We start from the raw sequence: 18,653 nt of genomic DNA, 5'->3' as shown, positions 1-18,653 counted from the left end.
TTGCTAAATATTCTCACATTTGGGGTATTCCTATTATTTTGTGATATGATAGCTTTTGAGAGTAAACCAGCAAAGTATATTAACAGATTTAAATATCTACAGCCTTTTATAGTCCAATTTTGTAGTATGGTTTAGAAAAGCAACTCAGAAAGACAGACACGATGGAACTAGGTACACATCTAGGATCAGCATCCACTCCCCCAAATCTAACTTTAAACATGAGTGGTGAAAATGCCAAAGTAACCCAAAATCAGCGTCTATGGGGAACTTCACCCTATTCGACTAGTTCTGACAGTGGGGTCTTTCCCCATAGGTTCATGATGGTTCAATAACACCAGAAGACCCTAAATACACAACATAGCCTGTTCTCTCAATGGGAATTCACCGTTGATCATCTGATCAAATAGTAATCCCATTTGAAATAACTCAGAGTTCGAGATAACAGAGACAAGCAAAAGACATCAGGTCGTGTATATATGCACTGAGCAAAATATGCTATTATTTTGAAATGCAGTACTGTAGAAACCTCTACCAATCACTACATATAGCATACATTATGCACAGTTATGATTGCAAATTACAAATCCTTTCGAGCTTCTAATTTTAAAAATGAATCTCTCCAGAAATAAGTCTCTCACTGTTGCCGCCTGTTATAGACCCCCTCAGCTCCCAGCTGTGCCCTGGACACCATATGTAAATTGATTGCCCCCCATCTACCTTCAGAGTTCGTTCTGTTAGGTGACCTAAACTGGGATATGCATTACACCCCAGCAGTCCTACAATCTAAGCTACATGCCCTCAATCTTACACAAATTATCAAGGAAACCATCAGGTACAACCTTAAATCCGTAAACATAGGCACCCTCATAGATATTATCCTGACCAACTTGCCCTTCAAATACACCTCTGCTGTTTTCAATCAGGATCTCAGCGATCACTGCCTCATTGCCTGCCTCCGCTATGGGTCCGCGGTCAAACGACCACCCCTCATTACTGTCAAACGCTCCCTAAAACACTTCTGTGAGCAGGCCTTTCTAATTGACCTGGCCCAGGTATCCTGGAATGATATTGACCTCATCCCGTCAGTCGAGGATGCCTGGTTGTTCTTTAAAAGTGCTTTCCTCACCATCTTAAATAAGCATGCCCCTTTCAAAAAATGTAGAACTAAGAACAGATATAGCCCTTGGTTCACTCCAGACCTGACTGCCCTTGACCAGCACAAAAACATCCTGTGGCGGACTGCAATAGCATCGAATAGTCCCCACGATATGCAACTGTTCAGGGAAGTCAGGAACCAATACACACAGTCAGTCAGGAAAGCAAAGGCTAGCTTTTTCAAACAGAAATGTGCATCCTGTAGCTCTGACTCCAAAACGTTTGGGGACACTGTAAAGTCCATGGAGAACAAGAGCACCTCCTCCCTGCTGCCCACTGCACTGAGGCTAGGCGACACGGTCACCATCGATTAAATCCATGATAATCGAACATTTCAATAAGCATCTCTCTACGGCTGGCCATGCTTTCCTCCTGGCTACCCCAACCCCGGCCAACAGCACCGCACCCCTCGCAGCTACTTGCCCGAGCCTCCCAGCTTCTCCTTCACCCAAATCCAGATCGCAGATGTTCTGAAAGAGCTGCAAAACCTGGACCTGTACAAATCAGCGGGGCTAGACAATTTGCACCCTCTCTTTCTAAAATTATCCACCGCCATTGTTGCAACCCCTATTACCAGTCTGTTCAAACTCTCTTTCATTTCGTCCGAGATCCCTAAAGATTGGAAAGCTGCCGCGGTCATCCTCATCTTCAAAAGGGGTGACACTCTAGACCCAAACTGTTACAGACCTATATCCATCCTGCCCTGCCTTTCTAAAGTCTTTGAAAGCCAAGTTAATAAACAGATCACTGACCATTTCGAATCCCACCGTACCTTCTCCGCTGTGCAATCCGGTTTCCGAGCTGGTCACGGGTGCACCTCAGCCACGCTCAAGGTACTAAACAATATCATAAACGCCATTGATAAAAGACAGTACTGTGCAACCGTCTTCATCGACCTGGCCAAGGCTTTCGACTCTGTCAATCACCGTATTCTTATTGTGTCACGTCCTGGCCAGTATAAGGGTTAATGGTTATTGTAGTTTGGTCAGGACGTGGCAGAGGGTATTTGTTTTATGTGGTTCGGGGTGGTGTGTTTGTTGAAGGGCGTTTGATTTATTATTTCCGGGTTTTGGTTTATGTTCTATGTTTAAGTATTTCTATGTTTAGTCGAGTGAGTGTATTTCTATGTTAGGTTAATGGGGGGGTTGGGACTCTCAATTGGAGGCAGGTGCTTCCTTGTTGCCTCTGAGAGTCCTATATATGGGTAATTGTTTTGTGGGAGATTGTTTCTTGTCTAGTGTGTGTGAGCCTGAGAAGACTGTTCGTTGTTCGTGAGTTCGTTTTGGTGTTCATTTGGAGTCTAATAAAAGTTCAAGATGAGCAACCACATACCTGCTGCATTTTGGTCCTCCTTTCCCAACGACAATCGTGACATATTGGCAGACTCAATAGCCTTGGTTTCTCTAATGACTGCCTCACCTGGTTCACCAACTACTTTGCAGATAGAGTTCAGTGTGTAAAATCGGAGGGCCTGTTGTCCGGACCTCTGGCAGTCTCTATGGGGGTACCACATGGTTCAATTCTCGGGCAGACTCTTTTCTCTGTATATATCAACGATGTCGCTCTTGCTGCGGGTGATTCTTTGATCCACCTCTACGCAGACGACACCATTCTGTATACATCTGGCCCTTCTTTGGACACTGTGTTAACTAACCTCCAAACGAGCTTCAATGCCATACAACACTCCTTCCGTGGCCTCAACTGCTCTTAAACGCTAGCAAAACCAAATGCATGCTTTTCAACCGTTCGCTGCCTGCACCCGCCCGCCCGACTAGCATCACTACTCTGGACGGTTCTGACCTAGAATACGTGGACAACTACAAATACCTAGGTGTCTGGCTAGACTGTAAACTCTCCTTCCAGACTCATATCAAACATCTCCAATCCAAAATCAAATCTAGAATCGGCTTTCTATTTCTTTTGCACACCAGTATCACTACTTACACACCATCTGCTCATCATCATCTGCTCATCTATCACTCCAGTGTTAATCTGCTAAATTGTAATTACTTTGCTACTATGGCCTATTTATTACCATACCTCCTCATGCCATTTGCACACACTGTATATAGACTTTCTTTTTTTCTATTGTGTTGACTGTATGCTTGTTTATTCCATGTAACTCTGTGTTGTTTCTGTCGCACTGCTTTGCTTTATCTTGGCCAGGTCGCAGTTGTAAATGAGAACTTGTTCTCAACTAGCTTACCTGGTTAAATAAAGGTGAAATAAAAAAATATAAAAAAAATAATTTCAAATGCCATGGAACATGTTAGAATTGTAACCGATGTTACTTCTCATTGGCAAGAAAATATGTGTTGATGAGAATATCAGTTGGTACAATGGAAACCAATCCTAACCTTAACCATTAGTGGGGAAAATACAAAACGGACCCAACATCTGCATATAGTAGCAACTGAAGAGCATGCAGTAGAGATGTTGATTCCACAGGAGACATGGAGGTGGTGTTCTGTAACATTTTGTCCTTGGGATTCTCTTTCAAACAAATGCTTAGGATCAATCAATATGGGGATCAAGTGTCTGGTGCTCCAATTTTCCTTTGCGGCCATCCACCCTCTCCAAATAGAGGACAGCCATCGCATCTACTAAATTAAATTGTTGTTTTTAAAATATTAGAACAATCAAAAGAGACAGGAGGAATTATGGCCATAATCCACAAAAAAAATTATAAAATAAAAACGTATTTGTTACATATGTCGAATACAACAGGTGTAGACCTTACTGTGAAATGCTTACTTACGAGCCCTTAACCAACAATGCAGTTCAAGAAATAGAGTTAAGAAAATATTTACTCAATAAACTAAAGTAAAAAACGAAATAAAACACAACTGCCTTCCTGAAGACAAACAATGTATACTGAACTGTATTCGAAACACTTCAGTCTGGTTTTAGAGCCCTTCATTGCACTGAGACTGCACTTGTGAAGGTGGTAAATTACCTTTTAATGGCATCAGACCGAGGCTCTGCATCTGTCCTCGTGCTGCTTTTGATACCATCATTCTTTTGGAGAGATTGGAAACCCAAATTGGTCTACATGGACAAGTTCTGGCCTGGTTTAGATCTTATCTGTCGGAAAGATATCAGTTTGTCTCTGTGAATGGTTTGTCCTCTGACAAATCAACTGTAAATTTCGGTGTTCTTCAAGGCTCCATTGTAGGACCACTATTGTTTTCACTATATATTTTACCTCTTGGAGATGACATTCGGAAACACAATGTTAACTTACACTGCTATGCGGACAGCACACAGCTGTACATTTCAATAAAACATGGTGAAGCCCCAAAATTGCCCTCCCTGGAAGCCTGTGTTTCAGACATAAGGAAGAGGATGGCGGCAAATGTTCTACTTTCAAACTCGGACAAAACAGAGATGCTTGTTCTAGGTCCCAAGAAACAAAGATATCTTCTGTTGAATCTGACAATTAATCTTAATGGTTGTACAGTCAGCTCAAATAAAACTCTGAAGGACCTCGGCGTTACTTGGCAGGTAGCCTAGTGGTTAGAGCGTTGGACTAGTAACTGAAAGGTTGCAAGATCGAATCCCCGAGCTGACAAGGTAAAAATCTGTCATTCTGCCCCTGAACAAGGCAGTTAATCCACTGTTCCTAGGCCATCATTGAAAATAAGAATTTGTTCTTAACTGACTTGCCTAGTTAAATAAAGGTAACTTTATTTTTTTTTTTACTCTGGACCCTGATCTCTTTTGACGAACATATCAAGACTCTTTCAAGAACAGCTTTTTTCCATCTAAGTAACATTGCAAAAATCAGAAACTTTCTGTCCAAAAATTATGCAGAAAAATTAATTCATGCTTTTGTCACTTCTAGGTTAGACTACCGCAATGCTCTACTTTCCGGCTACCCGGATAAAGCACTAAATAAACTTCAGTTAGTGCTAAATACGGCTGCTAGAATCCTGACTAGAACCAAAAAATTTGATCATATTACTCCAGTGCTAGCCTCCCTACACTGGCTTCCTGTTAAGGCAAGGGCTGATTTCAAGGTTTTACTGCTAACCTACAAAGCATTACATGGGCTTGCTCCTACCTATCTTTCCGATTTGATCTCTGCCGTACATACTTACACGTACGGTACAGTCACAAGACGCAGGCCTCCTTATTGTCCCTTGTATTTCTAAGCAAACAGCCGGAGGCAGGGCTTTCTCCTATAGAGCTCCATTTTTATGGACTGGTCTGCCTATCCACGTGAGAGACGCAGACTCGGTCTCGACCTTTAAGTCTTTATTGAAGACTCATCTCTTCAGTAGATCCTAACTGCCTGTTACTCAGGCCCAGAAGCTAGGATATGCACATAATTGGTAGATTTGGATTGAAAACACTCTATTCTAAAACTGTTAGAATTATGTCTGTGAGTATAACAGAACTGATATGGCAGGCAAAACCCCGAGGACAAACCATTAAAAAAATAAAAAATTCAGCCTACCACTATTTTCAATGGCTATCACTTTTATTATAAGGCGAAGTCCTCCCAGATTGCGGTTCCTAGGGCTTCCACTAGATGTCAACAGTCTTTAGAAAGAGTTTCAGGCTGGTTTTTGGAAAGTGTAGTTTTTCTAGGTGGCTCCATTTTAGGCTGTAGTGTTTCCAAGCGCGTGAATGAGAGCGCGTTCTTTGGTATTTTTCTCCGGTAAAGATAACCGGAGACATAACAATTCTCATAACAATTCTCCATCTTAAATTTGATCGTTTATTTACGTATTAGGGTACCTAAGGTTTGATTATAAACGTTGTTGGACTTGTTTGGAAAAGTTTATTAGTAACGTTTGGGATTCATTTTGTATGCATTTTGATGAGGGAAACTGGGTGGATTATTGACTCAGCTAAACTGAGTTTTTATGGATATAAAGAAGGACATTATCGAACAAAAGGACCATTTGTGATGTAACTGGGACCTTTTGGAGTGCCAACAGAAGAAGATCTTCAAAGGTAAGGCATTTATTATATCGCTATTTCTGACATTCGTGTCGCACCTGCCTGGTTGAAATATGTTTTTTATGTGTTTGTATGTGGGGCGCTGTCCTCAGATAATCGCATGGTGTGCTTTCGCCGTAAAGCCTTTTTGAAATCTGACACAGCGGCTGGATTAACAAGAAGTTAAGCTTTATTTTGATGTATTACACTTGTGATTTTATGAAAGTTAAATATTTATGTTACTGTAGTTTGAATTTGGCGCTCTGCAATTTCACTGGATGTTGTCAAAACTATCCCGCTAATGGGATTCGAGCGGGATTCGAGCTTAAGGGATCCCAAAGTTAAGCAATCTTATGGCTTGGGGGTAGAAGCCGTTAAGGAGCCTTTTGGACCTAGACTTGGCTCTCCGGTACCACTTGCCGTGCGGTTGCAAAGATTCGAGTCTTTGAACATTTTTTGGGGCCTTCCACTGACACCGTCTAGTATATAGGTCCTGGATGGCAGGATGCTTGGCCCCACTTATGTACTGGGCGTACGCACTACCCTCTCGTGCATTACAGTCAGATGCTGAGCAGATGCCATACCAGGCGGTGATGCAACTGGTCAGGATGCTCTTGATGATATAGCTGTAGAATTTTTTCATGATCTGGGGACCCATACCAAATATTTACAATCTCCTGAGGGGGAAAAGGTGTTGTCACACCCTCTTCACAACTGTCTTGGTGTGTTTGGACCATGATAATTTGTTGGTGATGTGGACACCAAGGAACTTGAAACTCTTGACCCACTCTACTACTTGATCAGCCCTCCTGTTCCTGAAGTCTACGAGCAGCTCCTTTGTCTTGCTGACATTGAGGGAGAGGTTGTTTTCCTGGCACCACACGGCCAGGTCTCTGACCTCCTCCTTATGGGCTGTCTCATCGTTCTCAGTGATCAGGCTGTTGTCTTCAGCAAACTTAATGATGGTGTTGGAGTTGTGCTTGGCCACAGTCGTCAGTGAACAGGGAGTACATGAAGGGACTAAGCACGCACCCCTGAGGGGCCCCCTGTTGAGGATCAGTATGGCAGATGTGTTGTTGCCTACTCTTACCACCTGGGGGTGGCCCATCAGGAAGTCCAGGATCCAGTTGCAGAGGGAGGTGTTTAGTCCCAGGGTCCTTAACTGAGTGATGAGCTTTGTGGGAACTATGGTGTTGAACGCTGAGCTGTAGTCAATGAATAGCATTCTCACGTAGGTGTTCCTTTTGTCCAGGTGAGAAAGGGCAGTGTGGAGTGTGAGATTGCGTCATCTGTTGGGGCAGTATGCGAATTGGAGTGGGTCTAGGGTTTCCGGGATGATGTTGTTGTTGTGAGTCATGACCAGCCTTTCAAAGCACTTCATGGCTACTGACGTTAGTGCTAAGGGGCGGTAGTCATTTAGGCAGGTTACCTTTGCTCTCTTGGGCACAGAGACTATGGTGGTCTGCTTGAAACATGAAGGTATTACAGACTCGGTCAGGGAGAGGTTGAACATGTCAGTGGAGACACTGCACAAGCGCATGCTCTGAGTACACCTCCTGGTAATCCGTCTGGCCCCTCAGCCTTGTGAATGTTGACCTGTTTAAAGGTCTTGCTCACATCGGCTACAGAGAATCACAGTCATCCGGAACAGCTAGTGCTCTCATGCATGCTTCAGTGTTGCTTGCCTCGAAGTGAGCATGAAAGGCATTTAGCTCATCTGGTAGGCTCGCGTCCCTGGGCAGCTCGTGACTGGGTTTCCCTTTGTAGTCCGTAATAGTTTGCAAGCCCTGCGACATCCGAAGAGCGTCAAAGTCTGTGTAGTAGGATTCAATCTTAGTCCTGTAATGACGCTTTGCATGTTTCATGGTTCATCTGAGGGCATAGCGGGATTTCTTATAAGTGTCTGGATTAGTGTCCCGCTCCTTGAAAGCGGCAGCTCTAGCCTTTAGCTCGGTGCGGATGTTGTCTGTAATCCATGGCTTCTGATAGGGATATGTACGTACGGTCACTGTGGGGACGATGTTGTCGATGCACTTATTGATGATTCCGGTGACTGATGTGGTATACTCCTCAATGAATCCCGGAACATATTCCAGTCTATGCTAGCAAAACAGTCCTGTAGCATAGCATCCACGTCATCTGACCACTTCCATATTGAGCGAGACACTGCTACTTCGTCCTTTAGTTTTTGCTTGTAAGCAGGAATCGGGAGGATAGAATTATGGTCAGATTTGACAAATGGAGGGCGAGGGAGAGCTTTGTATGCGTCTCTTTGTGTGAAGTAAAGCTGGTCTAGAGTTTTTTTTCCCCCTCTGGTTGCACGTGATATGCTGGTAGAAATTAGGTAAAATGGATTTAAGTAGTGGAGTGATCATCAAATATCATATTATTCCTTATAAACCAGTGCTTTATTCACGTCAATCTCAAACAGACGAAAATGCGACAATCTTGAGCTATGTTTAAGACCAAATCCTGTAAAGTGATATATTGTTGATAAATACTAGCAATCACTTCTGAATAGCTCCTGTGGACAATTCTCACACATGATGTCTCATGATGGCAGACCAAGATACAATGCATCCTTTATCCAAACGTGATAAGAGAAAAAGGCAATACTGTTGCCAAACAGCTTGGAATGGAGGCTCTGTTGCCTGGGGCATAGTTACTGTATCAATAGGAGAGGGAGTGTGGAGGAATAGGCTCTGAAGTGTGTGGGCACAGGCAGGCTTGTACGAGGTTACGTTTCCCTGTGTGTGCTGCTCAATGCATGTGTAGGTGACTGATGTTCATCCCAAATGGCGATAAATGGCACCCTATTCCCTACATAGGGCTCTGGTCAAAAGTAGTGCACTAAGGACCCTGGTCAAAAGAAGTGCACTATATAGGGACTAGGGTGCCATTTTGGACACAGTTAGAGACATGTGCCACATCTGCCCTGCTTGCATTGTTTTGGCATTGATTTGGATCGCAATGTGTTCTGCAGAGGCTTTACCAGCTCAAACTGGGGAGGCCTTTACACAGCAAACACCTACAGTACCCAGCTCACAGTGAGGGTGAGTAATGCTGTAGCCTTCTTAACAAACAAGGATCTCATACAGATGTAGGATTTTATTCCTGCAGCAACAGGAAATGTGAAATATTATATGTATTATAATTAATGCATTTTTTTTGGTAGGGGTTGATACATTTTTCGTTAGGGCAAATCAAGTTTGACATGTTAAAGTGGAAATTAGACATTTTAGAAGCCTTTTAACCTGTTTGGGCTAGGGGGCAGTATTGAGAATTTTGGAAAAAATATGTGCCCATTTTTAACTGCCTCCTACACCAACTCAGAAGCTAGAATATGCATATTATTGTTCAGGTTTGGATAGAAAACACCCTAAAGTTTCTAAAACTGTTTGAATGGTGTCTGTGAGTATAACAGAACTCCTATGGCAGGCAAAAACCTGACAAGGTTTCATGCAGGAAGTGGCCTGTCTGACAAGGAGTCGTGCGTCTTGCATCTGTTTATTGAAGAGTAAGGATCTTAGCTGTAACGTGACAATTCCCAGGGCTCCAATAGGCTCTCAGAACCCGGGAAAAACCTGAACGATGACGAGGCAGCCTCTGGCTGAAACAGATTATCGCCTTATCCAAGTGGCCGATCAGAGGACCATTGAATGAGGCGCGTGCACGATTCGCCCCCATGGAGAAATGTCATTCGGCTGTTTAGCTTATTGCAGATTCCCGGTCGGAATATTATCGCTTTTCTACGAGATAAATGGCATAAAAATTGGTTTTAAACAGCGGTTGACATGCTTCGAAGTACGGTAATGGAATATTTAGACATTTTTTGTCACGCCATGCGCCATGCGCACGACCGTTATTTACCATTCGTATAGTGTCTAGAACGCACGAACAAAACAGAGGATATTTGGATATAACGATGGATTATTTGGGACCAAACCTACATTTGTTATTGAAGTAGAAGTCCTGGGAGTGCATTCTGACGAAGAACAGGAAAGGTAAGAACATTTTTCTTATAGGAAATAGGATTTTGGTGAAGGCTAATCTTGCCGGGTGTCTAAATAGCTAGCCGTGATGGCTGGGCTATGTACTTAGAATATTGCAAAATGTGCTTAATCCGAAAAGCTATTTTAAAATCGGACATATCGAGTGCATAGAGGAGTAATGTATCTATAATTCTTAAAATAATTGTTATGCTTTTTGTGAACGTTTATCGTGAGTAATTTAGCAAACTGTTAGTAAATTCCCCGGAAGTTTGCGGGGGGTATGCTTTTTCTGAACGTCACATGCTAATGTAAAAAGCTGTTTTTTGATATAAATATGAACTTGATTGAACAGACATGCATGTATTGTATAACATAATGTCCTAGGTGTGTCATCTGATGAAGATCATAAAAGGTTAGTGCTGCATTTAGCTGTGGTTTGGGTTTTTGTGACATTATATGCTAGCTTGAAAAATGGGTGTCTGATTATTTCTGGCTGGGCACTCTCCTGACATAATCTAATGTTTTGCTTTCGTTGTAAAGCCTTTTTGAAATCGGACAGTGTGGTTAGATTAAGGAGAGTCTTGTCTTTAAATAGCTGTAAAATAGTCATATGTTTGAGAAATTGAAGTAATAGTATTTCAAACGATTCAAAAATCGCGCCACTGAATTCAGGTGGCTGTTACGTAGGTGGGACGAATTCGTCCCGCCTTGCCCATAGAGGTTTAAAAACCTTGAATTCACTACAAGTTTGCATTTCTTGCTGTGCAGGAAACTTCTCAGCAACAAAAGAGTGATCAAATTAAGATCCTACATTTCATAAGGGGGCATGAAAATGCATCTATGCAAAATATGGCATCCACTTAACTTAACCAACCCTCCCTTCTCCCCCTGCATTCAAAAAACAACAATAAGGACACAAGCGTTTTTTCCTGCATGGTTGTACTCCTGTTTTAGTTGTTGTTTTTCAGAGTGCATTTTACAGTCTTAACAATGATACATGTATTGAGATGGGATGTTGTGCTCTGCGGAAGGCAATTGCTCGGTGAACAGGGGAACTTTTATCCTTACATATACTCTACTGTAACAGTCACCAATAGCTCCAATAGCTCTCTACAAGGACAATGATGGCGCTTTCTCACAGTTAAAATTACATTCTAGGGGTGAAACGGTACGTGTATTCATATTGATCCGTTCGGTACAGGGTCCATGGTGCACCGTTCGGTACGCACTGTGAACCGAACAATACGTTAATCATATATATAGCCACCCCACCTGGTAGGAGCGACCTGTCAGGTAGGACGCAATCCAAGCGTGGGCCGCGCCGGAGATGCCCAACTCGGAGAGGGTGGAGAGGAGGATCTGATGGTTCACAGTATCAAAGGCAGCCGATAGGTCTAGAAGGATGAGAGCAGAGGAGAGAGAGTTAGCTTTAGCAGTGCGGAGCGCCTCCGAGACACAGAGAAGAGCAGTCTCAGTTGAATTACTAGTCTTGAAACCTGACTGATTTGGATCAAGAAGGTCATTCTGAGAGAGATAGCAGGAGAGCTGGCCAAGGACGGCACGTTCAAGAGTTTTGGAGAGAAAAGAAAGAAGGGATACTGGTCTGTAGTTGTTGACATCGGAGGGATCGAGTGTAGGTTTTTTCAGAAGGGGTGCAACTCTCGCTCTCTTGAAGACGGAAGGGACGTAGCCAGCGGTCAAGGATGAGTTGATGAGCGAGGTGAGGTAAGGGAGAAGGTCTCCGGAAATGGTCTGGAGAAGAGAGGAGGGGATAGGGTCAAGCGGGCAGGTTGTTGGGCGGCCGGTCGTCACAAGACGCAAGATTTCATCTGGAGAGAGAGGTGAGAAAGAGGTCAAAGCACAGGGTAGGGCAGTGTGAGCAGGACCAGCGGTGTCGTTTGACTTAGCAAACGAGGATCGGATGTCATCGACTTTCTTTTCAAAATGGTTGACGAAGTCATCCGCAGAGAGGGAGGAGGGGGAGGAGGATTCAGGAGGGAGGAGAAGGTGGCAAAGAGCTTCCTAGGGTTAGAGGCAGATGCTTGGAATTTAGAGTGGTAGAAAGTGGCTTTTGCAGCAGAGATAGAAGAGGAAAATGTAGAGAGGAAGGAGTGAAAGGATGCCAGGTCCGCAGGGAGGCGAGTTTTCCTCCATTTCCGCTCGGCTGCCCGGAGCCCTGTTTTGTGAGCTCGCAATGAGTCGTCGAGCCACGGAGCAGGAGGGGAGGACCGAGCCGGCCTGGAGGATAGGGGACATATAGAGTCAAAGGATGCAGAAAGGGAGGAGAGGAGGGTTGAGGAGGCAGAATCAGGAGATAGGTTGGAGAAGGTTTGAGCAGAGGGAAGAGATGATAGGATGGAAGAGGAGAGAGTAGCGGGGGAGAGAGAGCGAAGGTTGGGACGGTGCGATACCATCCGAGTAGGGGCAGAGTGAGAAGTGTTGGATGAGAGCGAGAGGGAAAAGGATACAAGGAATTGGTCGGAGACTTGGAGGGGAGTTGCAATGAGATTAGTGGAAGAACAGCATCTAGTAAAGATGAGGTCAAGCGTATTGCCTGCCTTGTGAGTAGGGGGGGGAGGTGAGAGGGTGAGGTCAAAAGAGGAGAGGAGTTGAACGAAGGAGGCAGAGAGGAATGAGTCAAAGGTAGACGTGGGGAGGTTAAAGTCACCCAGAACTGTGAGAGGTGAGCCATCCTCAGGAAAGGAACTTATCAAGGCGTCAAGCTCATTGATGAACTCTCCAAGGGAACCTGGAGGGCGATAAATGATAAGGATGTTAAGCTTGAAAGGGCTGGTAACTGTGACAGCATGGAATTCAAAGGAGGCGATAGACAGATGGGTCAGGGGAGAAAGAGAGAATGTCCACTTGGGAGAGATGAGGATCCCAGTGTCACCACCCCGCTGACCAGAAGCTCTCGGGGTGTGCGAGAACACGTGGGCAGACGAGGAGAGAGCAGTAGGAGTAGCAGTGTTATCTGTGGTAATCCATGTTTCCGTCAGTGCCAAGAAGTCGAGGGACTGGAGGGAAGCATAGGCTGAGATGAACTCTGCCTTGTTGGCCGCAGATCGGCAGTTCCAGAGGCTGCCGGAGACCTGGAACTCCACGTGGGTCGTGCGCGCTGGGACCACCAGGTTAGAGTGGCAGCGGCCACGCGGTGTGAAGCGTTTGTATGGCCTGTGCAGAGAGGAGAGAACAGGGATAGACAGCCACATAGTTGACAGGCTACAGAAGAGGCTACGCTAATGCAAAGGAGATTGGAATGACAAGTGGACTACACGTCTCGAATGTTCAGAAAGTTAAGCTTACGTTGCAAAAATCTTATTGACTAAAATGATTAATATGATACAGTACTGCTGGCTGGTGAAGTAGGCTAGCTAGCAGTGGCTGCGTTGTTGACTTTGTTTGAAAGTGTAGCTGGCTAGGTAACCTCGATAATTACTCTAAACTACACAATTATCTTAGATACAAAGACAGCAAAGACAACTATGTAGCTAGCTAACACTACACTAATCAAATCTTTCCGTTGTAATGTATTATTTGTTTCTACAGTGCTGCTAGTCGGTAGAGGTTGACTAGCTAGCTAGCAGTTGTTGACTAGGTAGGAGAACGGTGGCGCGGCTCGGCGACGAAAATAGCTGGCTAGCTAACCTCGATAATTACTCTAAACTACACAATTATCTTTGATACAAAGACAGCTAAGTAGCTAGCTAAAGAATTGCTCAGATCAAACAAATCAAACCGTTGTAATGTAAAGAGATGTGCTGCATCCCGCTCCGCAGGTAATATTACGACTACTCGCTCCAAACCCGGAAGACAAACTATAACAGGCGTTGCCAATGAGTGGTGGATAAAACTTCTACAACATGTAGGCTCTGTTCATTGCCGATAGCCTATTCGAGTGGCAATACAAGTAACATGACTACTTATTTGCGCCGACATCACCCCAAAGTGCCAATCGGTGGTACTCGGCGAACATTTTTTACGGCAACCACTTCTCCCCACAGTCTTCAGGCAACAATATGCGGCTGACTCCGGTAGGGCTAAAGAAATCAACACAACGATAGCTAAATTCATAGCGGCAGATATAAGACCCTTCTCTGTGGTAAAACCCCGGATAAACCTCTGGTAGTAGTTGGCAAACCCTAAAACCCGCTGCACCTCCTTTACCGTGGTTGGAGTCGGCCGATTACGCACGGCTGAAATGCGGTCAGTCTCCATCTCCACCCCTGACACGGACAAACGGTACCCAAGGAAGGAGGCGGACTGTTGAAAGAACAGACATTTCTCCGCCTTGACGTAAAGGTCATGCTCCAACAGTCGCCCAAGCACCATTCGTACAAGAGACACATGCTCAGTGGAGTATATTAGTGGAGTAGTGGAGTATATTAGAATATCATCTATATACACCACTACACCCCGCCCGTGCAGGTCTCTGAAGATCTCATCCACAAATGATTGGAAGACGGATGGAGCATTCATTAACCCATACGGCATGACGAGGTACTCATAGTGCCCAGAAGTGGTGCTAAATGCCGTCTTCCACTCATCCCCTCCCCTGATACGCACCAGGTTGTACGCGCTCCTGAGATCCAATTTTGTGAAGAAGCGCGCCCCGAGCAATGACTCTGTCATACTGGCGATCAGAGGCAGCGGGTAACTGTATTTAACAGTGATCTGGTTCAAACCTCGATAGTCAATGCACGGGCGTAAACCACCATCCTTTTTCTTTACAAAAAAGAAACTCGAGGAGACAGGTGAAATGGAGGGCCGAATGTATCCCTGTCCCAGAGATTCAGCGACATGTTTCCATAGCCGCCGTTTCCTCCTGTGACAGAGGATACACGTGACTCCTGGGGAGTGCAGCGCCCTCCAGGAGATTTATCGCACAATCCCCCGGTCGATGGGGTGGTAGTTGAGTCGCTTTCCTTTTACAGAAGGCGATTGCCAAATCGGCATATTCGGGAGGAATGTGCATGGTGGAAACCTGGTTTGGACTTTCCACCGTAGTGGCACCTAAGGAAACACCTAAACACCTCCCCGAACACTGACTGGACCATCCCTTGAGAACCCTCTGTTGCCACAAAATAATAGGATCATGAGAAGCCAACCAGGGAAGACCCAACACAACGGGAAACGCAGGAGCGTCAATCAGAAAGAGACTAATACTCTCTTCATGACTCCCCTGCGTTACCATAGCAATGGGAGCTGTGACCTCCCTAATAAGCCCCGACCCCAACGGACGACTATCTAGGGCATGTACAGGGAAGGGAACATCAACAGGAACAATAGGAGTCCCTAATCTATGGGCTAAGGACCGATCAATAAAGTTCCCAGCTGCGCCTGAATCTACTAGCGCCTTATGCTGGGAATGCGGGGAAAACCCCGGAAATCCTATAGATACCCACATGTGAGCAACAGGGGGGTCTGGGTGAGTCGTGTGCCTGCTCACCTGAGATGAACCACTAGTGTTCCGCCTACCACCTCGACTCCCTGGAAAACCTCCCCAGCACCGACCAGCAGTGTGCCCTCTGCGGTCACCTCTAGTGCCTGGAATGGTCTCCTCTCCGGTCTCCCTAGTACCAGCCCCTCCCAACTCCATAGGAGTTGGATCTAAGGGATTGGGGGATGGAACCAACGGACCCCGATCCGGATGTCCGCGGGAGGCCAGCCGATTATCCAGCTGGATCGATAAGTCCACCAGCTGGTCCAGGTGGATGGTGGTGTCCCTGCAGGCTAGCTCCCTACGAACGTCCTCTCGCAAACTACACCTGTAGTGATCGATCAGGGCCCGTTCATTCCATCCCGCACCAGCCACCAGAGTCCTAAAGTCCATTGCAAACTCCTGAGCGCTCCTTATCTCCTGTCTTAAATGTAACAAGCACTCTCCCGCCGCTCTCCCTTCCGGTGGATGATCAAATACTGCCCGAAAGCGGCGGGAGAAGTCCTCGTAGTCCTCCAGAGTCGGGCCTTTCTCTTCCCAGTTGGCGGTGGCCCACTCCAGGGCTTTACCAGTCAGACAGGAGATGAGAGCGCTCACTCTCTCGCTTCCCGAGGGTGCCGGCTGGACAGCCGCCAGGTAGAGCTCCAGCTGGAGTAGGAACCCCTGGCACCCGGCAGCTGTTCCATCATACGCTCCTGGGAGCAAGAGCCGAATCCCACTGGATACAGACGGAGGATGGGTAGAAATGTGTTTATCAGAAGGTGCAACTGGTGGTGGTGCGACTGGTGGTGGTGTGGCTGGGTTGGCGGGACATCTTTTTCTCTCCACTCTCTCCATGGTCTGCAGCACGCAATCCATGGCAGTCATGAGACTCTGGATCATGCTCGCTTGCTGCTGAACGCGCTCCTCTATATGAATCGGAGGGCTGGCTGCTCCTGCTGACTCCATAGTGGTCGGTGATTCTGTAATGGTTTTCTTTTTTAGAAGTAGAGGAGTCAGGCGCAGGACACAGGGATCAATGTAAACAAACGTGTTTACTTGAAAAATCAATAAATCTTCTCATAGGAAAATACATAGTGCGGAGAAACACCTCCAACCACACAAAACAGGAAACAATCACCGACAAGACAAACAGGAAATGCAGAGGTTTAAATAATGAACATAATTAGGGAAAATCAAAAACAGGTGTACACAATAAAGATAAAACCAAACAAACAGTGAAACATGGCAACTAGTAAGCCGGTGACGTCGACCGCCGAACGCCGCCCGAACAAGGAGAGGGGCCGACTTCGGCGGGAGTCGTGACAAGTATAGTATTTATTTTGTTAATGTGACATTTATTATTTTATTAATAAGTGATAACAATTAATTATAAAGTAATAACTGTAATTGTCATAATAGTGTCTGATATATATTTCAAACAACAAATCATATTTTTAAAGAAAATGAAAATTACTAATTTAATTCTGCAGGTTCAAGCCACAGTTACCACAGGAGCCAACCCCTCTCCAGAGACGGCAGACAGCGGTTCTCCTCCAGAAAAGAAGTCGGCCATGGCTGAGCTTTTTGGGGAGTTGTTCAAGACCCAGGAGCTGGGAACCAAGTCAAAAGGTCAAGGTCATAGAAGAGGAGGTGACCTCATACAGGGAAGTGGACTGTATTCCCCTGGATGCTGATCCACTTACAGTGGGGGGGGAAAGTATTTGATCCCCTGCTGATTTTGTACGTTTGCCCACTGACAAAGAAAGGATCAGTCTATAATATTAATCATTGCAACTCCACTTGGAGAAGATCTGCAAAGAGGAGTGGGACAAAATCCCTCCTGAGATGTGTGCAAACCTGGTGGCCAACTCCAAGAAACGTCTGACCTCTGTGATTGCCAATAAGGGTTTTGCCACCAAGTACTAAGTCATGTTTTGCAGAGGGGTCAAATACTTATTTCCCTCATTAAAATGCAAATCATTTTATAACATTTTTGACATGCGTTTTTCTGGATTTTTTTGTTGTTTTTCTGTCTCTCACTGTTCAAATGAACCTACTATTAAAATTATAGACTGATCATTTCTTTGTCAGTGGGCAAATGTACAAAATCAGCAGGGGATCAAATACTTTTTTCCCCCACTGTACATGGTGGAAGACCAAAGAGTTAATATACCTTCATGTTGCCATGTTAGCAAGGCGCTACCTGGCTGTGCCTGGGACCTGTCCCTAGCGAGAGGGTATTCTCCACAGCGGCTTACATTGTCACAGCAAGCCGATCTGTGCTCACTGCAGATAATGTGGATAGACTAATCTTAAAGAAAAACTTGAAAATCTGATATATATTTTTTCTAAGTAACCAGTCTCAAGTGGTCCTATTTTGTTTGACACTGCTATGTGACTTAATTTTGATATATGCTGCTGGACTATGCACTCTTGTTGAAGTTCTGTTTTAAATGATTATTTTATTTCATGTTATAAGGCAGGCATTGCTGTTTTTTGTTGTCCCTTTGTTTCCATATGCTCCTGGGAATTCAAGCTACCCATGTTTACTATTATAATAAATGGAAAATCTAAATACAAATTACATATTTCTCAGGCATTTATTTTGGTCGATGTATCGAAACCGTACCGAACCGTGACAACACTGTACCGTATCGTACCGAACTGTGAGTTTTGTGAACCTTTTCACCACTATTACATTCCCTTCAACTAACAGAAGCTGTCACGGCTGTCGAAAGGAGAGGACCAAAGTGCAGCGTGCGTGTAGTTCCACATTTTATTTAATCTGTGAAACTTTGCAATACATAAATAAACTGAATTAACAAAACAATAAACCGTGACGCAGAGGAGAAACAAACACTACTCAAAAATAATCACCCACAAAACCCAGGAAGAAAAACCCCTACTTAAGTATGATCTACAATTAGAGACAACGAGGACCAGCTGCCTCCAATTGGAGATCAACCCAAACAAACCAACATAGAAATACAAAAACTAGAACCTAAGAACATAGAAATAGAAAACACAAAACACCCTCTGTCACGCCCTGACCTACTCTACCATAGAAAATAACATCTTACTATGGTCAGGACATGACAAAAGCTAATCCATGAGGTATAAACAACTTCCTCAAAGCA

At 44.8% G+C, this 18,653-nt stretch overlaps 1 protein-coding gene across 10 annotated transcripts in view; it reads right to left on the bottom strand.

The window, feature by feature from the left end:
- Window positions 1-18,653, bottom strand: part of LOC106587020 (dematin) — an 80,851-nt gene that overhangs the window by 41,701 nt on the left and 20,497 nt on the right. For 3 of the 10 annotated variants that reach the window (XM_082969319.1, XM_082969324.1, XM_082969320.1), the window contains exon 2: window positions 11,367-11,488. The exons of the other annotated variants lie outside the window; for them this stretch is intronic. The gene's annotated coding sequence lies outside the window, so the exon portion shown is untranslated. The remainder of the gene's footprint in view (window positions 1-11,366; window positions 11,489-18,653) is intronic. 10 annotated transcript variants of the gene reach the window in all.

Source organism: Salmo salar, chromosome 26, assembly GCF_965601325.2.
Source record: "Salmo salar chromosome 26, fSalSal1, whole genome shotgun sequence".
NCBI lineage: Eukaryota > Metazoa > Chordata > Actinopteri > Salmoniformes > Salmonidae > Salmo > Salmo salar.
Note: the sequence above shows the minus strand (reverse complement) of the source record. Positions and strands in the feature narration are given on the sequence as shown.